This window comes from Gekko japonicus, unplaced genomic scaffold, assembly GCF_001447785.1.
Source record: "Gekko japonicus isolate JY-2015 unplaced genomic scaffold, Gekko_japonicus_V1.1 scaffold404, whole genome shotgun sequence".
NCBI lineage: Eukaryota > Metazoa > Chordata > Lepidosauria > Squamata > Gekkonidae > Gekko > Gekko japonicus.
The window spans coordinates 802,753-810,149 of NW_015174854.1; positions in this window are offsets into that span (position 1 = coordinate 802,753).

The window sequence follows — 7,397 nt, forward strand, 5'->3', positions numbered from 1 at the left end:
TCTTGAGGCTGCTAAATCTTGTTTTTCTGTGATGGGGTTTCCCAGGTGGTTGTGCTGAGTTCAGCCACATGAGAAGTCTCTTCCAGTCCTATAGTCAGTTTCCTATAGAGGAGAATTACAGCAAAATCCTAAATGTGTTTTTTCAGAAGTAAATTCCACTGAATTCAATGGGGTTTACTCCCTAGGAAGTATGTTCAAGATTACAACCCTAGAGGGAGGGCTAATTCTTTTTTTTTATTTTTATTGTATATAATCCAAGTAATACAGATAGAGTATAACATAATAAAACAAAACCTAACAAGCATGTAAAAACTAACAGAAAAAGAGAGCAAATTAATCTATACTTATTTAACACAATTAGCTAAACTGAGAAATCTGTGGGATTTCAATGAGGTGTTAACATTGAATGTAATATGCTGCAAGCTGTTGTAGTATCAGTTGCTACTTATAAATATAACCATTTCTGATATATTTGCTTTGAGGGAAGAAGATCTTGTGTAACCATGTAATCTACCAGAGACGTACAAATTTGGAGTAGACTGGAGAGGAGGGATTGTGTGCTCTGTTTATGCGATCTGTTATTTTAGCCATTATGAATTGATCCCAGATTTTGTCTTGCCAGGTGAGGAGTGTTGGTGGTGATGAGGACTTCCATGCCGCTAATTTTTACTGGAGGTCTTGCACAGATATTTATTTATTTTATTTATACCCTGCACCTTCTTCCCACAGGGGACTCAGGGCAGCTGGTGTTCATACTATTGTATTACACAGATGTTCTGTATGCTTTTTTTAAAGAAAAAAGTTGTTTTCCTTCAACTCATCTCACAATATACTTGAGAGAAACTGCTGAGAGATGAGTGACACTCAAGACATTTCTAGTATTACTGTAAGTACATTGGAGAAACACTTGAATGCTTTACATCATTGTTCCATTGTCTGGTTGTAAACTACACTAATGCATATTGTAAATAATGTTGGAGAAAATGCAACTGGATTGTTAGCAGGAGTTAAAGCTTGGGATTTTTTTAAGAGAAGAAAGGGTTACCATGTCTGCCACCAACTGCGTTTCTTCAAATGCATGTATGTTTTTTCCTATAATGTTGCTGTTACGATAGCTCTTGGTCTCTTGATCCAGTACTTATTCTCAGTCGAAGCTTTATGTATGTAAACATCCACCCACCCATCACCATATACACTGAAAAGATTATCCTTGCTTCATAGAGCCCACAGTGAATCATGCAGTGATACAACAAATGAATACTACAGACACATAGAAGAGTACGTGTGTATGTAGGTGTCAGTGGAACAACTGTACTCATATCTTCTATCTAATGGCACATAATGCTGATAATAAGCATCCCTGAAGACCCCAGAAATGTATTTGCAATACAGGGATGTTTAGGCTAATTACAGTTGTCTGAAAACAACTTCTGTTTCATAGCCAGGCACTAAACAACCTATACATCCATGCTAGGATACCTGAGGCACTGTGGAGTGGTAACAATGTGGTTTCTATCTGCATATGTTTCAGATAGTTCCAGTGTTTGCTGCAGCATCCAAATGCTACATTTATATAGACCATGTCTGTGAGTTCTGAAGACAAACAGCGCTCCTATGTCCACTTTATATGCTTATTCTTGAGCATTGCTCCCAGTAGGGCTTTCTTTGGTTGCCTGTCTCTGTTGCCATTTGACCGGCTCATGCTATATAACTGAAATTAGCCCTCATGTGGTCTCCCATTAAGCTGAACTGGAGGAGTTCAGCACTAAAGCCCTAAATTCTGTGACCTTAAAAATCCAATTTTGATATTGGTTAGAAATTCATGCCGATTTTATTGCCCTTTCTTTGCAAGGTCTGGATAGATGGTGCTGCAGTTTTTGGTACATAGGGAGGTTGTGGTGATTTGGACCATGATAGAGAAGGCAGTCTAAGGTCCCGGTCGCACGGAAGGTTTTGGCCCGGGAGAGGGACGAATCGGGGGCGCAGCAAACGGGTGCGATCTTACCGCAACAACTGGGAAGCGGCGCGCACCCGTCCCCAATCCATCCCTAAAGCCGGAAAACCCGCTGCAAAAAAGAACCACCTACAGAGGAGGACTTACCTGGAACGCTGCATCAAGCGCGGCCATGGGATCGCCAGTGCGCACGTCGTCTGGAGCAATCCAGGCTCCCGGCTGAACTGCACATGCGCACACATGCGCAGTTCGGCTGCCATGCTCTTTCTTCAGTGGCTTCCCCCCCGGTATCTGGTCTTGCCGGGGAGGAACTGCGCGGCGACTCAGGGGATCTATGTGATCCCGCCGCCGCGTGTCTCTTTTGGTGCGGCTTTCAAAAGCCGCACTTTGCCCATGCTCCCCCCCCCCGTGGGGCAGGGGCAAATGATTCATAGAATATGTCATAAAGACAGAATGTAGAGGCAGAAGAACACAGGCATAAGATCATAGTGGAAGGTTCAGGAACAGTGCAGAGTGAAGAGATCTGCCCAAAGACTACTAAACGTGTCAAAAATTCTTATATTTTCAGTTTTTGTCCATAAACATTGATAGAAAACTTCAAATAGATTCCAATTCAAAATAATCATGTATCAGGACTCTGTGACTTTAGGTTGCAATGTTTCAGTGCTTACTTCCGTTTTAAAAGACGCCTTCTGGATACAGAAAACTAATCAGACTGGAATATTAATCTCTGATTTTCTAGGACCTTTTTACATGATAAATTTATAATCCCCTATGTATATTCTGAAATGGTAGACTGGTATAAACTACTATGTACTACCAGCTATACTACTACTATAAAGGCCCTCTATAACATGGTTCTTTTCAACATTCTTCCTCCACTTTGCACTAGATTTTCCAGTTTGCAATATCATCTCAGTTATGAAGAGTCCTGTTTCCATTGTCCTAATCCTATTATAAGAAATATAATTAGGCTTTTAGTAAGTATTAAAAGAAATGGCCACAGTTGTATGAAGTTCACCTGAAGCTGTCTTGTGCTTGAACAAAGTAATTGGTCGTTGCAGGCTAAGAAAACCTTGGGGAGTTTTCCCCCCAGGTAAATTACTCTTGCTTAGTAAATTGCTGGTCCATTACCAATGATAAAAAAACTAGAGTTTGCATGTCGTAGTTTAATTGGATAGCATTTATAAACACTTCCATCTTGTGCTGTCTTTTTTACTGTGGCTGTGGTCACACACACTAATGCACTTTCCAACTGGATTTTGCCAGTTCACACAGTAAAACCCAATAGGAAAGTGCACTGAAAGTGGATTATTTAGTGTGTGTGACCTCCACCTGTGTCTTATCAGTGCACTAAATGGTTAATGCTACAGACTTCTGACTGCTCTCTCATGCTTTTCCTTGAAGGTCCTATCCCCAAGGAACTGCATTTCAGGAATCATTTGGGGCTACAGTAATAGAAGGGGGGGGAATCCTATCCCTTTCATGGAAACCCTACCGTATTATCTCAGATGTATTGCAGTATCCAAGCTCCTGAATTGTTGTAAATGAATGTCTATTAAACGTGGAAAAAATACTGCTAAGTTGACAGTTTAACAGTCAGGTATGTGAAGTTACATATCAGCCTCTGTCAGAATTTGTTTTGCAACACAGTCCGTGTTGCCCATCTTGGATAAGTAAGAGGTACTTTCCTGCAACCTAGAGGTAACCTTGCTTTCAAGTATATAAGTACACTTGCTTAGGTGCAAGATACCTACTGCTGTCCTATTATTGTTTCTGAAAGATGCTTCCATTTTTTTTGTCTGTTCTTTGATGTACGTCTCTCTGGTAAAGCAGCAGCGCATCTCTCCTCCTGATTTGATGACACTATGGTATTTTACCACATCAATTACATTTTTCTGTAAGGAGGCCAGTCATCACTGTCTGTCAAAGAAAGGCATCTTTGGTGGACACGCTATCATTCAGTAATTTGTGGGACACATGCAATTAGCCTGTAGAGGGAACATGAAAGTGGTTTCACATGTGATCCCCTGGGGTGACAGCCAGCATCTCGTTTAAATACTTCCAACTTGGAAGAGAGGCCTGTTCACTGACTGGGTATCTAAACAGTAGTGGTGTATCTTCTGCCGTCTAAACCTGCTAATGCGATTCTCTTCCTTTAGTGTTGCTTTCCTCTGAATTTCATAATCTGGCTTTTATGGGTTGAGCTAGGTGATAAGGGTAGACTGACTGGATGCTCTTGTCTCCACCTGGTGCTGAACAACTGAAAGCACATGGCATCTGCTAGAGAAATTCTTTCGTCAGCAACTGAGAATCCGCTGGATGTTGTGTAGATTGTTTCCCATGTCAAGAGTGCTTTCATAAATCACCCCTAGATTGAGACTGTGATGTAGAAACTGTTTATACTTGAGACCCTGTGCAAGGCCGAGCTGCTTAGATCTCAGTTGAATCTGCTCTCAAACACATTTTAATCAACAGGCATAAGTAGAGTAAATACTATTTTGTAGGATGTGATATTGTCAAGAGTAGGTTCTGTCTTCATCATTTTGCATAAATGCTTCGAAAATCAGGTTTTGAAGTTCTGAATTACCTGGTCTTGAAGCGGAGCCAATGCATTAGGTATCTGCCATTCTTCCATACTGTAAAAATTTCCCAGACACGTACAGAATAATATGCTTGTGCAACCTGCCAGTTTTCAGTTCAGTCATGATGTGGACATGCACATTGAGTGGAAAAATACAGAAGACCAATCATAATATAATCACATGATCCATTTGCACCAATGCAGAGGTCCATGTCAGTAACATGTCACATGAATGAATTGTGATGCAATTATATGTTTTAATACCGCAAAACTGCCTTTTAAAAAAGTGTTTTATCAAAACACTGTTAACACGGGAGGGGGGAAACAAACTGAAAGGTGCAGCTTCTGGATAGTTGGAAAAATGAAGCAGAGGAAATGCTCCAAGACCCCCCCCCCTTATGCCAACCTATTTATTTAAAATGTTTCTATACTGCCTTTCCACCCAAATAGGGTCCCAAGGTGGCAAACATTAAAACATTTCTACATTAAAACATTTAAAAAGATTAAAAACAAAATATATATGTAATACTTCAATAAAAACATAAACCTGGGAGGAGGCGGATAACAGTTATTGGGGGTATGCCAAATGAAACAAAGAAAGACTTCACCCACTGGTGGAAGGTAATATGAGAGAAAGAGAGATCTCCCTGGGGAGGTAATTCCAAAATTTCAGTGCCACAACTGAGAAGGACCTTTCTTGGGTTGCCACCCAACCAGCCTCAGATGGCACTTGAAGCAGAGCCTCTGAAGATGACCAGAGTCGAAGGGTAGGTTCATATTGGAGAAGGCAGTCATTGAGGTTTGCTGTCCCCAAACTGTACAGGGCTTTAGTGGGTCAATAGCACCACCTTGAATTGAGCCCAGAAGCAAATTGGAAGCAAGTATAGATGGATCAAGACTGCAGTGATATGGTCCTTCAGACCCACTCTGGCTGCAGCATTTTGTACCAACTGTAGCTTCCAGAGAGACTTCAAGGGCAGCCCCATGTAGAGTACATTGCAGCAATCTAATCTATATGTTACCAGGGCTGCATCTGGCTCAGCAGCCAATGCTGGTAAAAAGAACACCTGGCCAGTCTCATTTAATGTAATAAAAAGCAAATTTGCATATTTTCCAATAAAAATGTGTGCGCAATATTTGTTCATGTGTTGCGGCTCTCAAACATCTGATGTTTATTCTATGTGGCTCTTAAGGTAAGCAAGTTTTGCCACCCCTGACATAAACCAACCTAATTTTGATACAACACTCAGTACTCATTCAGGTGGCTGGGTTTGCTAAAGTGCAAGCACATGATCATGGTGTTGTGCTTAAGAGTGGTGGACTCTAATCTGGAGAACCGGGTTTCATTCCACACTCCTCCACATGAAGCATAGTGTTGTGCTTAAGAGTGGTGGACTCTAATCTGGAGAACCGGGTTTCATTCCACACTCCTCCACATGAAGCCTGCTGGGTGACCTGGGGCCAGTCACAGTTCTCTCAGAACTCTCTCAGCCCCACCTACCTCACAAAGTGCCTGTTCTGGCAATTGTAAGCTGCTTTGAGACTCCTTAGGGTAGAGAAAACTGGGGTATAAAAACCAACTCTTATTTTTCATCCCTGCAACATGCTTAATTACAAATGTGTGAATCAACCTCATATTCTGTCAGAGGGATAGATCCAGTCATCTGTGGACACAAGGCTCATAGATCTTTCCCAAAGTCCCCGATCCCCAGCAGTCCTTTCCAACCATGCAAGAGTTTACACCTGAGGTATTTGGGTTGGGAGGCTGCAGTGGGGAGGTGAAAGAGGGCAGGGCCAGCCCGAGATTTTCTGGGCCCCTAGGTGAACTATGACTTTGGAACACAACCCATTCAATAGAGAGAAAAGTGAGAAGTGAAGAATGAATGTTTTACTTCGCTTTCAAAATTAATATCGTCAAAGTAAAAAATAAATACTCTCTTCAAAAGCCCTTCATGTTCTGTCATCACGACAGCTATAGAAGACCAGAGATTTTAGAAGCTAGTTAACACCAGGCTTCAAGCCACTGTGATATATGATCATCTGGAACCAATACAGAAAGTTTTTTCCCACAGAATTCCCAACCCCTCCCCAACCACCAGTGGGGGATGGGGGGGGAGGATTGCCAGATGCAGGCTGGGAAACTGGTGATTTGGGGATGGAGCCTGGGGAGGAGAGGGACCTCAGTGGGGTACACAATGCCACAGAGTCCACCCTCCAAAGCATCCATTTTCTCCAAGGGAACAGATCTCTAGGCTGGAGATGAGCAATAATTCCGGGGAATCCCAGGTCCCACCTGGAGGCCAGTATCCCTAATGTGACATGTTCCCCCCCCCCCCCCGTAGAACTAGTAAATGTGCCAGAAACAGGACACATATAGGTGATGGGTCTGGAGCAGCTTCTGGAAGTGGGATGGGGAGACCTTGCTGCTAGATCACAGAAATTATTTATTCCTAGCTTTTATGTTCTTGCTTTTTGCACTGTGGCATTCCAGGCAAAATACAGGGTCTCCTGTGGGAGTGCTGGTCCTCCTTGTCCCTATTCAGCACTCCTCCTCATCCTCTTGTATGGTGTGAGACTGGACTGGGTGCTGCAGGTTCCACCACGTGCCCTGCTCGCCTCAACATTAATTTTGTTCCATGGATGCTTCTCCTTGCTGGCTCCAACTCCAGCCCCAACCTGTGCCACTCTCCCAGACAGTGTATTGGGTGGTGGCAGTGGTGGCAGAGACAGCTAGCCCTCAGGCAGGGTGAAGAAGGGGAAGAGAAAGAGGGATGGCAGGTGGACAGGAGTGGCACATAGGAAAGAGGAGGCTCCTCTCATCTTTTGCCCCTCCAAATCTGGTGCCCTATGTGATACTGG